Source organism: Lycium barbarum, chromosome 2 (genome assembly GCF_019175385.1).
Source record: "Lycium barbarum isolate Lr01 chromosome 2, ASM1917538v2, whole genome shotgun sequence".
NCBI classification, from domain to species: domain Eukaryota; kingdom Viridiplantae; phylum Streptophyta; class Magnoliopsida; order Solanales; family Solanaceae; genus Lycium; species Lycium barbarum.
In genome coordinates, this window is record NC_083338.1 from 104,574,203 (window position 1) to 104,593,514 (window position 19,312).

The window sequence follows — 19,312 nt, forward strand, 5'->3', positions numbered from 1 at the left end:
GTCGAAAAGTGACACATGATGCTGAAGATTCCAGAATACGGACTGTAACAGTAGAACAAAGCAAGGCTATTGGAGTAAAATAATGTTACACCCTGGGAAATGTCGTTTTATTCGTGGAGTCGGTGAAGGGTCTACAGTTTGCCGGAGGTATGAAATACTCCAAGGATTGTAAAGTCTAATAAATCGATGAGGGATATCTGCGCGTTATAAGATCTTATTTAAAGATTAGAAGGTAAAGTGAAGTGAACGATACATCATCTTAAGGGAGTAACTATAGAAGAAGAAAGAGTCGAGTTATGACTAAGTGCACCATGAATACAAGTCCGAATCAATCAGTGACAGTACAACTGAACAGTATGCAGACAAGAGAGAGAGTAACATTTCAGCAGAAGAGCTCGCAATACAACTGACAACCGACTGCGAAATAAAGAGGAGAGTAAAGACAACGACGTGGAATTATTACCTCGAAAAGCAACAGAAAGAGGAAATATTATGGAAATGGTTACTTAGAGATCTGGAATGCATTATAACAAATTGAAGGGAATCGACCAACGAAAGAGTCATGTGAAGAGTATAATTCAGTAAAAGAACATTTAAGGAAGTATTGGGAGTGCAGAACCAATTTACCATTCGAGGACGAATGTTCTAAAGGGGGGAAAGATGTTATACCCCGAATTTTTGTACGTCGAATTATTCGTAAGCTAATCGACATAAGCTAAGGACGAGATTATTTTTGGGATATGAAATAAAGTGCTTTTAATCCTCGATTTTAATTAGTGCACGATTTGTTATAAATTTCAATTAGTATAGAAATATTAATGGAGATTAGGGATTAATTAACTATGATTAGATTATTAAGTGGGGATTAGTGATTAATTAAGATTAATTAAGTTAGCTAAGAAGATAATTAAGTGGGCCCCACCGATTTAATTAAAAAAAATGAAAATGATGAGTCATTAGGGGGGGGGGCACGTGTCCTATGGATGGACACCATATATATATATATGTTAATGACTAAGGTTGGCTAGTCATCATCATTTGCAAGTTTCAACTTGATTAAAAGCAAAGAAAGAGGTGCTTGCCATGGTTGCCAAGCTCTCGGCCATGGCAGCCCTTTTAAAAAATAATATATATTTCTTGCTAAAATTCCAAGGTAGTTTTCACGTCCAAGGAGGTGATAGCAACATTGGGTATTGAATTGAGGAAGAAGAAATAGTGCAATTGGTGCAAGTGAGTGTAGAATCGGCTCCGATAAAATTAAGGTAAGATCTTCTCATTTTATGTTATAATTGGATTAATGGTGTCGTTGATGGTGTGTTAAAAGTGAAGGAATTATGATAATTAAAGATGTAGTTGTTATATGGAATTGTTGAGTTGAAAGATTAAAAGTGTGGTTTTTTGTTCATGTGTTGTTATTCTTGTTGTTGTCGTGTTGTTGGTGATGTGGCTTCTAAACTTGGAAAAAGGAGGTGTATAACGTATCGTATACAAAGTGTATGTTGGTCTGTTTGGTGTATAATCTTATATGTTAGTGATTTAGATTGGAAAAGGATTGATAAAGGTTATTGGGTTGTTTGAGTTGTTTATGGGAGGTATTTTAAGGATTTGATATGAATATTTCTATTATTGTTGTTGTTGGTATTGCATTGATAACAGGAGATTAATTGGAAGTTCGGGTTAGGCGAATTATATAGAGGAAATGCTGCCCGCTTTCCGTTAAGTTCTTAACTAACCAAAATCCTAATCAAGAAAGTATGAACTAAAGAATGATTCCTATAAGTGATTGGTTGTAGATTTATAAGCTAGAAAGTATAGTTTGCTAACGATAGCGTTACTTTCATATTAAATAGGCTAAAGGGGCGATGAAGCGAACTTGGTTACAATTAACCTATAACAGGTATGTAAAGTTATCCTTTCTTTCTTTTGGCATGATCTTTATGAAACAAACAGACGACGTGTATATGATTCCAAAGAAGCTCCTATTCTTAGAGACACTAGGATGGCTAATGTTCTTGATTTCCAGAAGCTATTTCATTATGTCTTGTTATGTGTCTATGATTCCAGAAGTTCTATTTTGATATAATCCATAGTGACATTCGAAGGGTACTTGATATGACTATTGTCTTGATTTTCAAATGATAGTTCATTTTTGTTATTCTATTGAGTCTCAGATATGATTTAGTTGCATATGGTTGCTCACTACTCTGCTCGTGCATGCCTCAATATATCTTTCCCTGCCAGGATACGTTTTCGTGCACATTTTCACTGCATTGTTCACCGAGTCCCTCAGTAGAGGGCTGGGATACGGTATATATATATATATATATATATATATATATATATATATATATATGATGATATGATGATGTGATGATATGATGATATGATGATGTGATTATGGCGCCAAGGATGGTATGTGATGACTTTATTCACCGAGTCCCATAATGGGCCGGGTATGATATATGATATTGATATGCATGATTTACATTTCATAAGGCAAGTATTTTTGTATTTGAATGTCATGCTTGTCTCCTGTAATCTCTATTTCAGTCATGATCCTCTTTATCGTATTCCATGCTTTATATACTCAGTACATATCTCGTACTGACCCCCTTTCTTCGGGGGGCTGCGTTTCATGCCCGCAGGTACAGATAGTCGATTTGGTGACCCTTCCGCATAGGACTTCTACTCAGCTGTCTTGGAGATCTCCATTGTTCCGGAGCCTAGAATTTTGGTACAGATCCTTTGATGTATATATATGTTTATCCAGGGGTACGGCGGGGCCCTGTCCCGTCGTATATCACTATCGATACTCTTAGAGGTCTGTAGACACATGTGTGGGTTGTGTATAAGTTTGTTCAGCTGTGTCTATACGATGTGCTATGGATATGTTCGTCTGTAATGGCAGCCTTGTCGGCTTGCGTATGGCATTGATCTGTAATGGCAGCCTTGTCGGCTTGCGTATGGTATTGATATGTAGTGGCAGCCTTGTTGGCTTGCGTATCATATCGATATATTGTGGCAGGCTTGTCGGTTTGCGCATCATATTATGTCTTAAGCAGTCGTGACTCCTCAGGAGATAGGTTATCTGGATATATAAATATATGATGACATTATGAACCTTTGGAGTTGTTTTGCAAGTTTCCATATTGCTCATAGATTCAGGTTGGCTATATCAAACCGGTACGTATATGAGTGTCCAGCTCGGGCACTAGTCATGGCCCATGGGGTTGGGTCGTGACAATTTTTTACTCCCAGGGAGGAGGACCCCCCAGAGGACAGTTATGACACAAATCCGTCTGAGTATTCGTCTGGGACACCAGAGGAGGAGATTCCCGAGGCCGTACCAGCTGCTCCTATGGTAGAGCACTACGTCAGACCAGCCTCCCCGGTGAGTGTTACGGATTACTCTAGCCCTCTATCCTAGCCGTTGGTAAACCAGGAGTTTCCAGGTTATTTATATCCCTCAGAGTCAGACGAAAGAGATGATGAAGGCCAGACGAGCGGATGGTGGGTAGACGATAACGAGGAGTACACTTCACCTTATAGTCCACCAGATCATACTAGAGATCGACCGGCTACATGTATATGAGTCCTTATTGGAATTTTCAATGTATGTGCATTTGCTGTAGATTATTATTTAATAGTGGCTAGCGAAAACCCAAAGAGGCCGATAACCTAGTATTTATAAGTAACGGCGACCAAGATGTGTTCGCTACCATCGGAAATCTGGAAATCTAGGATGGAAAGTAGTCATACATACAGATGAAAGGTGAATATTGAGATTTAAAAAGGCCAAAATAGTAATTGTGTAGTCGGAAGAGTAAGAGACCCTTTCTAATTCGGAGGGAGATGCGTTACAAAAACGTTTTGGAATCTGTCAAGACTTCAAATTACTTTAGATTATATGGTGAAGGTCATGTGGTGAGGTGGATACGATTATACCAGCATTAACGCACCGGATTTCATCAGAGTTTATAGGTTAAGCGTGCTGGGGTGAGAGAAATACTAGGATGGGTGACCCCCTGGGAAGTGTACAAAAAGTCCTATAAATTTAGATATAAGAGGCAAATGAGAAGCTAGAGCAGCCAAAGGGAGATTGGAGTATGCGGAGTGGTTGGACATCTTGAGAGGTCGCGTAGGACGAGGCGGACTGGACCGGTGAAGAGAAAGAAGGTGCATCACAGCTCTATAATTAGGGTGAGTTTGGATAGCGTGTGGAAAGATTGTGTAAGCGAGATGGTAGTAATTATATATATATACGTATGCCTATGATATCCCATACGTAGCTATATCAGCGGGTTGTGTATCCCGGCAACCAACATTGCGGTATAAGGAAGGCATTAATCGAACAGGGTAACGAAGTTCAAGTGACAAAAAATAAATGGTACAAATGTTACAAGGTAAGCTGATGTTATTTTCACTACGGGTTAGGCTTGGAGAGTTTTAATGTAATGACATCTAGAAAGGAAATAAAATGAATAGATGGAAGGTACGGAGATCAAAATGTCAGAAAAAGTGAAAAGTAAGTAACATGAGTGAGTGAAGCCTCCAGGAGGGACGACGGGCAATCACGGGACTATTTGGGTAAAAATTTGAAGCTAGGCATGCGAATTGGATAAAGTGTGGTAGTATGGAACAAAAGAGGAATGTGTGGGGTCAGAGAATAGGCTTCGATAAGTGGGGATAAAAGGATAGTGACCACGATGAGGAATGTGAAGTAAGAGAAAGAATGGTTAGGCTTTGCGACGATGTGAAGAGATTTTCACCCCTCGAAAGGTGTCACGACCCAACCGTAGGGCCGCGACGGACACCCGGTGCTATCCCACCCTGGCACCCCTTATCATATATTTACCTTTACATCTAGGTGAGCCACATATTAAATCACACTTTCTATCCATCAATCATACTAATCCCATTGGACAATCAATACATTGATATCATCATTTGCAACTATGCCCGTGTCAATGTACATAAGCCGACGAGGCTAACAAAATGATATCCAAAATATAGGCCGACAAGGCCAAACACATCTAACTATATACACATGTCTATGAGCCTCTAAGGAGAGTATGTCATATCATATAGGCGGGACAGGACCCCGCTATGCCCATAAATATGTACACAAAAGAATCAATACCAAAAGCTATAGCTTCGAATGAAATAGAGCTCCGCTATGCAGTCCCTGAGAAATATAGCTATGGATCAAGCCTGTCTCCCTGGCCACTTGCGGGCATGATGCAGCGTCCACAAACAAAAGGACGTCAGTAGGAAGAATGTATTGAGTATGTAAAGCATGATCAATATCAATATAGAAGCATAATAAGCAACATAAGAAATAGCATAAGATGGGAGATAGTAGTATATTCGTCATAAGCACTTACTTGCCTTTCATAGGGACTTTCCATTTCTAATGCGTGATTGTGTACATACATCAGTATCCGTATTCATATCCGTACTCATTTACATTTCGTATCCATAATCGTATTCATATGCCTTATCTTATTCGTGTTCATATCATGTTCGTATTCATACTCATATTATATACATATCCATATCACATACATATCATTTTCATAGCATACCCGACCACGAAGGTTCGGTGTTTCACGTACCTAGCCAAGGTCAGGCTCGGTTATCATACATACCTGGCCAACCAAGGCTCAGTGTTACACATACCTGGCCCTACCAAGGCTCAGTGTTATCCGTACCCAACAGCAGTGGTGCGTGCGCATCGTCATATACATACATATATATATATATATATACATCTATATATATTCTACCCGGCCATATAAGCTCGGGGTTTCATAATAGCCATACATAGCCACACATACATATAAGGTCTTAGGCATCGTTAGCATGATCACTACTATCATCGTCATCATTATCGTTATCGCTATTATCGTCGTGATCATTATCATCATTACCATTATCGTCGTCATCATTACCATTATCGTCGTCATCATTATCATCATTACCATTATCGTCATCATCATTACCATCATTACCATTATCGTCGTCATTACGTCTATCCTTATAGGATTATTCATCATATGAGGAATTTAGTACAATCGTAATACATATCAAGAAGTGTAAGCCTTGTAGCTTTTTGGAGATAGAATTATTTGGAGAGCATCATAGGCTCATAGAAGAATAGACATTTGGCCAAAGAACCATGCCTTATGAAAGAAGGGTTAGCCTTACATACCTTTCCGTTCAACTATTCTATCACTTGCACGTTCTACTTAAATGCTCAGGTTTCTACCTTCATTAGAGTTATACGATCATTAGAAAATCGATAACTTAACATACATGACTAAAGCTAGAGAGAATTGGACAGCATCTCCTTTATTCATACGACTTCTTCCATATCATACATCAACTCCCAAACATCAATCATAACATTCACAATATCATAACAATACTCTTTATTCAAATACATTATCCTTACTTCTCAATTCATTTCCAATTTATCCATATTCATGGTCATAGCACACAATTATATCCACTCATATACAACGTCTATCCCATGTTTTTAATGGCATACATAACATGATTATAATCATAGCATATCAAGAATCATTACTCAACCCAAGCTACTACTCACAAACATCACTATTCTCGCATTCAAGACCCATTTTCTATATCCTTTTACAATCCAAGTGTCTCAAATTTCAAACACTTTAAAAAACATGGAAATACCATAAAACTTACCTTAGATGGTGTGGGATGAATCCTGAGTGGAAATACTTCACTTGAACCAAACCCTAGTTCTCCTCCAATGGAATTTCTTATGGCCCTCTAACCCTTGGAAACTTTCTAACACATAAACACTTGATTCTAGTCTTTGATCTTTGTGTTCTCTTGAACTTGAGTGGAATATGCTTAGAGGAGGGTTTTTTAAGCTCTCAACACTTGTAGAATATGAAAAAATGAAGTAAAAGAACCTAAGGCATCTATTTATACAAACATTGAAAATCAGCCCGTCGGGACTTCTACGGACACTTATACGGTCCGTATAAGTGGTCATTGTTCGCGAACCAGAAAATCAACTCCCTGCTGGGAGTTATACGGATACCTTATAAGGACCGTATAAAGTTATACGGACCGTATAAGTGGTCGTATAACTCCATTTCTCTGAAATGGTTTCCGTCGTTTCGTTCGATCTCCAATCCTTATGGAACCTTCTTAACACTTGTATAATACTTTATTAGCCTTACAATAGGCTCTATATCAGCCCTTTAAAACATCCCCACATAAACATTAGCTCAATCATAGCAGAATCTTTCCGAACACGACTTACGTTTCGCTCTCTTCAACAAACCGAACTTCACATATTCTTAGAACTTCAAAATCTTATTGTATGAACCTCAAGCTATCTAATCCTTCTCTTAACCTCGTAGGGATTTCATAATAACCATAAGCTCACATTAGCCCAACCACAAGGCGACAAATACGGAAATTTCTGAGGTGTAACATTCTTCCCCCCTTAAGAACATTCGTCCTCGAATGTTAAGTCCTTGGGGATTCTATAGAAATTTCGCCAGAGTTTTCCCTGTAATATGGCACTACCATCCTGTCACAAAAACCCATAATAACAATGATTCACAGGGCCACAACATAATAGCAATAGAATTTGGCCACACACGGCCTAAATGCATAAAAAGAAAATATACATACCTTATGATCTTGATGTCTCATCTTGGATTTCTTCCAGGGGTTGAAATAAGTGTGGGTACTTGGATTTCATATTTTCTTCCACTTCCCATGTCATCTCTTCTCGGTTATTGTTTCTCCATAAAACCTTAACAAAGGCCACTTCTTTGTTTTTAAGCCACCGTACTCTCCTATCTAATATGGCAATGGGTACCTCTTCATAAGTTAACTTTTCTGTCACTTGTACATCATTTACTGGCACGATCCTAGTAGGATCTCCAACACATTTACGAAGCATCGAGACATGGAAAACTGGGTGAACTGACTGCAAATCAGGAGGTAGATCTAACTCATAGGCCAGTTTGCCTACTTTGCGCACTATCTCATAAGGCCCAATATATCCGGGACTGAGCTTCCCCTTTTTGCCAAATCTCATTACACCCTTCATTGGTGACACTTTCAAGAATACCCAATCTTTCACTTGGAACTCTAAATCCCTTCGACGATTATCCGCATAGGACTTTTGTTGACTTTGAGCTGCTAATAACCGATCTCGTATGAGCTTGACTTTCTCTATGGATTGCTGGACCAAGTGTGGCGCTATCAATTTAGTCTCTCCTGCCTCGAACCACCCAATTGGGGATCTACACTTTCGCCCATATAAAGCCTCGTACGGTGCCATTTGAATGCTAGAATAATAACTATTATTATAAGCAAATTCAATGAGGGGTAAGTGATCATCCCAATTACCTCCAAAATCTATCATACATGCCCGTAACATATCTTCAAGAGTCTGAATGGTATGCTCAGCTTGTCCATCAGTCTGCAGGTGAAATGCCGTGCTAAGGCTCACTTGAGTCCCTAAACCCTCTTGGAAAGACTTCCAAAAATTAGCTGTAAACTGGGTCCCTCTATCAGAGATAATAGATGATGGGACACCATGGAGTCGCAATATCTGTTTAACATAAAGCTTTGCATAATCTTCTGCCATTTATGTCGTCCTAACTGGCAAGAAATGAGCTGACTTCGTGAGTCTATCCACAATCACCCATATAGAATCATACTTACGTCGAGAACGGGGTAAGCCTGTAATGAAGTCCATGTTAATTACTTCCCACTTCTAAGTTGGGATTTCTATAGCTTGTAGCAATCCGCCTGGCTTTTGGTGCTCGATTTTCACTTGTTGACAGTTGGGACATTGAGCTACAAATTCCGCTATATCTTTCTTCATCCCATTCCACCAATATATAGACTTAAGATCATGGAACATTTTTGTTACTCCGGGGTGGACAGAATAACGGGAGCAATGGGCTTCTCTCAATATTTGGTGGTGCAAACCTGCCACATCAGGAACACATAATTTGCCTCAGCATCAGAGAACTCCGTCTCCTGCAATCTCAAATGATGATGACTCATTCTGAGGGAGTGTATCTCTGTAATGCATTAGCGTGGGATTTTCGTATTGTCCCTCTTTCACTTCCACTACTAGCGACGAGACTGCTGAATTCTGAAGGGTAGTTCCCCTGCTACCTAAGTCCACTGCTCGAACGCCTAGGCTAACTAACTGCTGGAGCTCACGAGCCATTTCTCTCTTCTCTGGTCGTACATCATACAAACTTCCCATAGATCTACGGCTAAGAGCATCAACCACAACATTTGCCTTTCCGGGGTGATATAGGATATCAACATCATAATCTTTTAGCAATTCCAACCATCGTCGTTGCTGTAAATTCAACTCTTTCTGCATGAAGATATACTGAAGACTCTTATGATCTGTATAAATATCCACATGGACACTATATAAATAATGTCTCCACATCTTTAATGCATGAATCACTGCAGCCAATTCTAGATCATGGTTTTGGTAATTTTTCTCATATTTCTGTAATTGCCTTGAAGTATACACAATCACCTTACCATGTTGCATCAACACACAGCCTAGCCCAACGCCTGAAGCATCGCAATAAACAATATATCCTTCCAATCCCTTTGGAACTGACAGGACTGGGGCAGAAGTCAATCTATCTTTTAGCTTTTGGAAACTACGTTCACAAGTATCTGTCCATTGAAACTTTGCTGATTTCTAGGTCACCTTTGTGAGTGGTGCAGAAATGGAAGAAAAACCTTCAAACAATCTCCTGTAATAACCTGCTAAGCCCAGAAAGCTACGAACCTCCGTAGGAGTCGTGGGCCTTGGCCAAGTCTTCACGGCCTCAATCTTTTGGCTATCTACCCGAATACCGTCGGCTACAACAATGTGCCCCAGAAATGTCACTGAGTTCAACCAAAACTCACACTTAGAAAATTTTGCAAACAACTCTCGAGTTCGAAGAACTCCAAGGACGGCATGTAAATGATCCGAATGTTCTGCCTCAGATCAAGAATAAACCAAGATATCATCGATGAATACAATCACAAATAGATCTAAGAAGGGCCTGAACACATTGTTCATCAAATCCATCAGTACTGCCGGTGCATTAGTTAGCCCAAATGACATTACCTAGAACTCAAAATGGTCATATCTCGTTCTGAAGGCTGTCTTAGGGATATCTTTCTCCCTAATTCTCACTTCATGATACCCGGACCTCAAATCTATCTTGGAAAACCATCTGGCACCTTGTAGTTGATCAAACAAGTTATCAATCCTCGGAGGAGGATATATATTCTTAATCGTCACCTTATTCAATTGTCGATAGTCAATGCACATTCGCAAGGAGCCATCTTTCTTTCGCACAAACAATACGGGTGCTCCCCACGGGGATGAACTAGGCCTAATAAAGCCTTTCTCAAGCAAGTCTTTCAATTGCTCCATCAACTCTTTCAATTCTGCGGGAGCCATTCTATAAGGAGGAATAGATATGGGCTTGGTGTCTGGCAACACATCAATAGCAAAATCAATCTCCCGCTCAGGAGGGAGGCCTGGAAGCTCTTCCGGTAACACATCCGAAAATTTATTCACCACGGGAATTGACTGAAGAGTCGGCAGTTCAGCTTCTACATCTTGAACCCGAACTAGATGATAAATGCATCCTTTCGTGATCATTTTCCTTGCCTTTATATAGGAAATAAACCTACCTTTTGGTGATGCGGTATTCCCTTTCCATTCTAAAACTGGTTCTCCCGGAAATTGGAAATGAACCATTTTCATTCTACAATCAACATTGGCATAGCAATAAGCCAACCAATCCATGCCCATAATAACATCAAAGTCTACCATTTTTAACTCATGCAAGTCAATCATAGTACGACGGTCACAAACCACTACTATACTGTTTCTATATACTTGGCTAGCTATTACCGATTCACCAACGGGTGCAGACACCTCAAAAGGTTTGATCGACTCCGGTTCGGCTCTAAACTGACCTGCAACATACGGAGTAACATATGAAAATGTGTAGCCCGGATCTATCAAAGCATATACATCATGAGCAAATACCGATAATATACCTGTGACCACATCAGGAGAAGACTCAAGATCTTGGCGTCCAGCCAAAGCATAAATACGGTGCTGAGGACAGCTAGAACTGGGGACTTTCCCTCTGTCTCTACCGTGGCAGACTGGCGCATGTGAACCTGGCCCCATAGGGCGTACAGATGATGAAGATCCGGATACCAACCCTGAAGGCTGGGTCCTACCTCTACCACCAACTGAGGGGCAATCACACATACTATGGCCTGGCCGACCACATGTAACAAACCTCTGAACTCGATCAGCACTGACCCCAATGTGACTTCCCACACTAGGAACATCATGGTATGGGTGGCCTCGCCTGACCCGAATCACCTCTGAACTAAGATCCCGAAAAAAATTTTGCTCGGCCCGGAACGAGTAAATCTATCGAATCTCTGGCCTGAAAACCGTGGAGGCGCACTAGTCATAGAATGACCGGAATGCCTAGAAAACAGCTGTCTGTGCCCGCCTCTATACTCACTCATCGGACCCGAAGATCTAGCCCTCTTGCTATGTCTCCTATAATGCTCACGCTCACTTCTTTGTTGTTGTAGGCTTTCTTCTAAATTCTGAGCATGGGCCTGAATGCGTGAAATATAAATGTTGTCCTGAAGGGACGCAGTCAAGCACCTATGCATCAAATGTGGCCCTAGGCCTTTCACAAATCGGTGCACTTGGTCACCCATGGCCGAAGCATACCTAGCCAAAGAATTGAAGCGGAGAATATACTCTAAAGCACTCATGCTTCCTTGTCTCAAATTCAAGAACTTATCAGCTCTAGCTCGCCGAACTTCTGGAGGCAAATAATGTCGGAGGAAAGCATCAACAAATTCTTGCCATACCGGGGAAGGCGCATTGGCTCCCCGTGAAGCCATCCAAACCATGTATCAATGAACCGCAACATCCCTCAATCTATCGGACGCTAATTCCACTGATTCGGTGTCCGAAGCATGTATCAAGCGAAGCGTCCTCAACATTCCATCAATAAAATTCTGAGGGTCCTCATCTGGATTTGATCCAGAGAATTCCGGAGGGTTCAAGCTAATGGAGTCACCGACCCTTGCACTAACAGCCCTATCACCTTGCCCCGTACTTTGCCGCTGAGTCTGGGCAGTAACCAATTGAGTAAGAAAATGAAAGGCCTCTTTTGCATCTTGGCCTGAAGCATCCGGTGGAGGAGCTGGAGGTGCTAGAGCTGGGGCTGAGTCTCCCTCACGCTCCTCAGAAACAGGCACTGACTGGGAGGACTGAGATTGAGCCGCATTCTGGGACTTACTTTCCTCTACAACTGTTGGTGGTGCTCTTTCAGCCCGCTTCCTGCCACTGTCTTGAGCTTTTATGCTGTCGTAGCCTTTCTCTTTACAGGCATCTCTGAAATACATAACACGCGGTTAATGAGAAAGAAGTTCTTATATCATAGCTCTATCGCACGATGTTATGAAGAAAGAAGGTCATTCATTCCTAAAATGCCCGCAGCCTCTTGTTTATAAGTGTGGCATGTAACACACCCATAACTAAGACTCTACTGGACACGGCTCGTAGACAAACCCTAGGACAGAACTGCTCTGATACCACTTTTGTCACGACCCAACCGGAGGGCCGCGACGGACACCCGATGCTATCCCACCCAGGCACCCCTTATCATACATTTACCTTTACATCTAGGTGAGCCACATATTAAATCACACTTTCTATCAATCAATCATACTAATCCCATTGGACAATCAATACATTTATATCATCATTTGCAACTATGCCCGTATCAATGTACATAAGCCGACGAGGCTAACAAAATGATATCCAAAATATAGGTCGACAAGGCCAAACACATCTAACTATATACACATGTCTACGAGCCACTAAGGAGAGTATGTCATATCATATAGGCGGGACAGGACCCCGCTATGCCCAAAAATATGTACACAAAAGAATCAACACCAAAAGCTATAGCTCCGAATGAAATGGAGCTCCGCTATGCAGTCCCTACGAAATATATCTATGGATCGAGCTTGTCTCCTTGGCCACCTGCGGGCATAACGCAGCATCCACAAACAAAAGGACGTCAGTACGAAGAATGTACTGAGTATGTAAAGCACGATCAATATCAATATAGAAGCATAATAAGCAACATAAGAAATAGCATAAGATGGGAGATAGTAGTATCATCGTCATAAGCACTTACTTGCCTTTCATAGGGAATTTCCATTTCTAATGCGTGATTGTGTACATAGATCCGTATCCGTATCCGTATTCATACCCGTATTCATTTATATTTCGTATCCATAATAATATTCATATGCCTAATCTTATTCGTGTTCGTGTCATATTCGTATTCATACTCATATCATATACATATCCATATCATTTACAAAGCATACCTGACCACGAAGGTTCGGTGTTTCACGTACCAAGCCATGGTCAGGCTCGGTTATCATACATACCAGGTAACAAATGCTCAGTGTTACACATACCTGGCCCTACCAAGGCTCAGTGTTATCCGTACCCAACTGCAGCGGTGCGCGCGCATCGTCATATACATATATATATATATATATATATATATATATATATATATATACATTCTACTCCGCCATATAAGCGGGGTTTCATAATAGCCATACATAGGCACATATACATATAAGCTCTTAGGCATCTTTAGCATTATCACTACTATCATCGTCATCATTATCGTTATCGCTGTTATCGTCGTCATCATTATCATCATTACCATTATCGTCGTCATCATTATCATCATTACTATTATCATCGTCATCATTATCATCATTACCATTATCGTCGTCACCATTATCATCATTACCATTATCGTCGTCATTACGTCTATCCTTATAGGATTATTCATCATATGAGGAATTTAGTACAATCGTAATATATATCAAGAAGTGTAAGCCTTGTAGCTTTTGGGAGATAGAATTATTTGGAGAGAATCATACGCTCATAGAATAATAGATATTTGGCCAAAGAACCATGCCTTATTAAAGAAGGGTTAGCCTTACATACCTTTCCGTTCAACTATTCTATCACTTGCACGTTCTCCTTCAATGCTCACGTTTCTACCTTCATTAGAGTTATACTATCATTAGAAAATCGATAACTTAACATACATGACTAAAGCTAGAGAGAATTGGACAGCATCTCCTTTATTCATACGACTTCCTCCATATCATACATCAACTCCCAAACATCAATCATAACATTCACAGTATCATAACAATATTCTTTATTCACATACATTATCCTTACTTCTCAATTCATTTCCAATTCATCCATATTCATGGTCATAGAACACTATTATATCCACTCATATACAACGTCTATCCCATGTTCTTAATGGAATACATAACATGATTATAATCATAGCATATCAAGAATCGTTACTCAACCCAAGCTACTACTCACAAACATCACTATTCTCACATTCAAGACCCATTTTCTATATCCTTTTATAATCCAAGTGTTTCAACTTTCAAACACCTTAAACAACATGGAAATACCATAAAACTTAACTTAGATGGTGTGGGATGAATCTTGAGTGGAAATACTTCACTTGAACCAAACCCTAGTTCTCTTCCAATGGAATTTCATGTGGCCCTCTAACCCTTGGAAGCTTTCTAACACATAAACACTTGATTCTAGTCTTTGATCTTTGTGTTCTCTTGAACTTGAGTGGAATATGCTTAGAGGAGGGTTTTTTAAGCTCTGAAAACTTGCAGAATATGAAAAATGAAGTAAAAGAACCCAGGGCATCTATTTATACAAACATTGAAAATCAGCCCGTCGGGACTTCCACGGACACTTATACGGTCCGTATAAGTGGTCGTGGTTCAAGAACCAGAAAATAATCTCCCGGTTGGGAGTTATACGGACACCTTATACGGACCATATAAAGTTATACGGACCGTATAATGTTATACGGACCGTATAAGTGGTCGTATAACTCCATTTCTCTGAAATGGTTTCCATCGTTTCGTTCGATCTCCAATCCTTATGGAATCGTCTTAACACTTGTATAATACTTTATTAGCCATACAATAGGCTCTATATCAGCCATTTAAAATATCACCACATAAACATTATCTCAATCATAGCGGAATCTTTCCGAACACGACTTACGTTTCGCTCTCTTCAATAAACCGAACTTAACATATTCTTAGAACTTCAAAATCTTATTGTATGAACCTCAAGCTATCTAATACTTTGCTTAACGTCGTAGGGATTTCAAAATCACCATAAGCGCACATTAGCCTATCCACAAGGCGACACACATACGGAAATTTCTGAGGTGTAACAAAAGGAATATAAAGGGATAAGCGTGTGGTCAAATTAACTCGGTTGCCTCGGACATGGAGAAGCTTTCCAAAAAGATGACTTAAGAATAGAATGGATTTGCGCATTTAAAGGAATATTTCACGAACTTTAGAGCCGATACTATAAATAACAAGATGAGAAAGGTGTTCGATGAGAATGAAACCCAAGGAAGGTTAAGGATGAAAGTAGGAAAGGTATACTAATGGGTTGGTCGAAGGAAGAGGAGAGCATTTAGGAGTAAAGTAACTAGAAATCTTTAACCATGCGAGTAAGAAGGATACTTTAACAAGTTGGCGGTAGGAAACCGATTACTCATCGACGAAAGAACGAGGATGATGAGTCGACACAATTGATTAGAAAATTAATGACATGGAATAAGAATTCATGTGAAGACCGAGAGATTCGATCATAGAGGAAAATGGAATGAAATGTAAGAAACGTGCATGGAAGACCACCCGGCCGTAGCATCAGAAAGATAGATAAAGGTTCGATGAACGGGGATAGAGAGAGTGTAAACTATAAGAATTCTGTGCTAAGAGCAAAAGTAGCAGGACACTAAAAAAAACTTGGATGCACAGCTGTAGCACAAATGCGTAATTAAGAAGGATTACGAGTAAGTGAGCTAAGCGGGCGAAAGGACTAGTAGTGGATGGAAGGGTATGGAAATGTTGAAAAGAATAAATGATGATATAGACATAAATGGAAGAAGAACTCGGGGAAAGAAGTTTTAGATATATTATAAGAAAAGTTGGGAAGAAAAATGAGGAGTAAGGTATAATCGAAGACTTCATAAAGGACATGGTGAATCTCGATGTATTTACTTGCGGGTCTGGAAAATCGTTAGTAATAAAAGACAGAGGTGTGAAAAGACGGAAAAGAAGGCATCAGAATTGGATTTAACCCTTATAAGTATTCGGATTGGATACAAGACTGTAACTAGCAAGAAGATAGACAATTCAGATCATACGATGGCGGAACCTCGGCCCTAAGAAGATCGTGAAGGGCGGCAGATAATTATCGAAGACGATGGTTACTCGAAGGCTATGGGCGTATAAGGACCTCCTTAATAAGGGGGGAATAACATACTAGACTTGAAAGGAACTATGACGTTTCAAGCTCCAGAAAGGAGATTTATTAGCTCGAGGCCAGAGTTCGAGGTGTATTTGCATATCGGGAAGGTAACGGAAAGAAGTAGAAACGAATTGACAACAAGTGTACCATGAGGCAGACATAGGGAGAAAGTATGGAAGATAACTCAAGAGAGCAGTTTACGCCAAGATGAACTACGATATTTTTAGACCATGATTTGAATCCCTCGTATCGGGCAAAAAGTGCACCGTACTTAAGTATGGAGTGACATGCCCTAAAGGGTAATGAAAAGAGAAAGAAAGGTCTCCAAGCTAAATTTACAAAAGATGTTAGAGAGGATGAAGAACCCAAAGGACACTTGGGATGACAATGACAATTGTAATAAAGGAACAACGATCGGCAGTTTGGAAAGTTTTGAAGGAAAAAAAGAAAGCTGCTCCTATGAATGGAAATAAAATAGTTCACCGGATATTGGAAAATAGTTCATGGACCACTAATTATACTGAACATGAGAGCATATGCTATGGAATTATATGAACCGTCAACATGAAGCTATGCCCAACTACAATTGCAAGAAGGCCACACCGGAAAGCCAACAAGGAATAACGACTGACGAAACGATCATCGATACAAGGAAATCGAAGATAAGTGTACTTGCGTTGCAAGAGAGTCATAATAGAAGAATTGCCGTAGTCCTATGCTTCTGGAATTGTATTTATAGATGTGAGGGAAGGAAGTAAAGAAAAAGTTGTAGCAGGAGCTCAAAGATGTTGCGAGCTATGAAATTAGTTGAACTCGGATTATAAGTTTGCCATAAGTGTAACTAGACTGCGAAGGATAATAAATGGCGCAAAAATATTACGTATATACGTATTTCGGATAATGATATACTGGCCTTAGAAAGGAACATAACCATTAGTTTCACTAGTGACACAGTTATGCTGGGTAAACATTTGGAATGTTAGGGTAAAAGAGATGGCGATAAGGATGTAAGGATTAGAGAGCCTGACTAATGGACTACAAAAAAAATCATTACAGTGTATATCTAAGATCAACGGGTACAAAAATGATAGCCCGAGATGGCACCGAAGGAGTAAACACAAAGAGGGCACCGTAGAGAGAGAAAGGTAGCAGCCCACTAACAAGGAAACAAGGAGCAAGAAAAAAAGAGTACTTACAGGACGATGAATAGTTATGGAACGGCAAGTCAAGACTATCATAATGGAGAAAGAACAAGAGCGAGATGCTAGTTAATTTTCGATCATGTACATGAAGATAAAGAAGTGAAAGAAGATGACTGTAGGCAATAAAAGAGTTAACAAAGAATGAGAAGAGACTGACCCAAGTTATAGTTTAAGCAAATGGTAATCAGACCCTAAAGGAAAAATAATTGTTCTAACAAACAAAGATGGTGTCGTGGGTTGGCAAATACTTCAACATTCAAGGACGAATGTTTTTAAGGGGGGAAGAATGTTACACCCCGTATCTTCGAAGAAGCACTTATCAAATTTGAAACATGAGTACGTTGAGTTATGGTTAAGTAAAACCACTTTGAAATATAAGAAAGCATGATCAAGTACATTTAATGAGTGAAGGGTGTATATAAGGTATACCGGAAGGTTTTATAAGGAAATGAGTGGAAGAAATGGAGTAGTACGACTTTGGAGAAAGGATGGGTAATGTTTTATGTGAAAATTTTGGTCCAACTTGGGGGACGCATATCTCTTAGCATATGAAGTGTTTTAAAGTGAAACAAAAGTCTAAAATGAATTTCGTCGAGTCTCGGTTCCAACGCAATAAACTGCTGACAGAGCATAAAATGACATCGGAGTAGAGAATTATGGACGTTACAAGTTCGGCTGACAGAGCAGAAACGCGTGCTACAGTGAACTAGACCCGAATTTGACCCTTATAAAAAGGGTAATAACCCTCTTTTATCACCAGATTTTAGCCCAGAAATTTCCAGAAATTGAAGAGAGAGAGAGAGGGAAACAAAAAGTGAGCAATTTTCAAGTAGCGGAGTAGTAGTTTACGTCCGGGTAACGCATGGTTTTGATTCTAGTATTGTTTTGTGGTGGATTTTAGTGTGGATATTGAGGATATTGCTATCTTAACAAGAAAAAAAGGTATGAATCTTTCTCTTTTGGTATTATGTAAGGCCTATTTGCGGAGATAAAGTCATTAAATAATTGTGTAGTAAGTTGGTTAATTATGGAGGTTGGAAAACAGCGTGTGGGTTGTTTTATGGTATATATTGGTGTTGGAAATGATGTTATTGATGTTGGTATTGTTGTTGTTATTGGTTGCTGAATTGAGATTTCGGGCTAGGCATATAAACAGGGGAGATGCTGCCTGATTTTCAGCAGGATATAAAATAGTTTGACTTGAAAGCTTAGCACAAATATACTAAGATGAGTCTAACGATTGTGTGAATCCTCTTAAATGTAGACTTGCGAGCTCGGACGAATAAGTGTAGATAATTGGAGGCTGAACAGGTATGTTAAGGCTCGTCCCTTTCTTTCAAAGGCATGATTCCTATGTTTGATTCCATGAATATTTCCATAACCTCCTTGTTTCTAAACGTTAGAAGTTCATGATTCAAGGTATGACTCCTTTCCTGATAATCCATAAATGTTTTCCAAAATGTCTGTATTTTCCAAACCAGAGATTTATGATTCTGGAAGCTCTTATGACAACAACGATCGACATGTGTTTTTACAATGATAACGGTGATGTCAAAGATGAGCCCATCTCTATGATGATTGTGATAATGATGATTTTATGTTT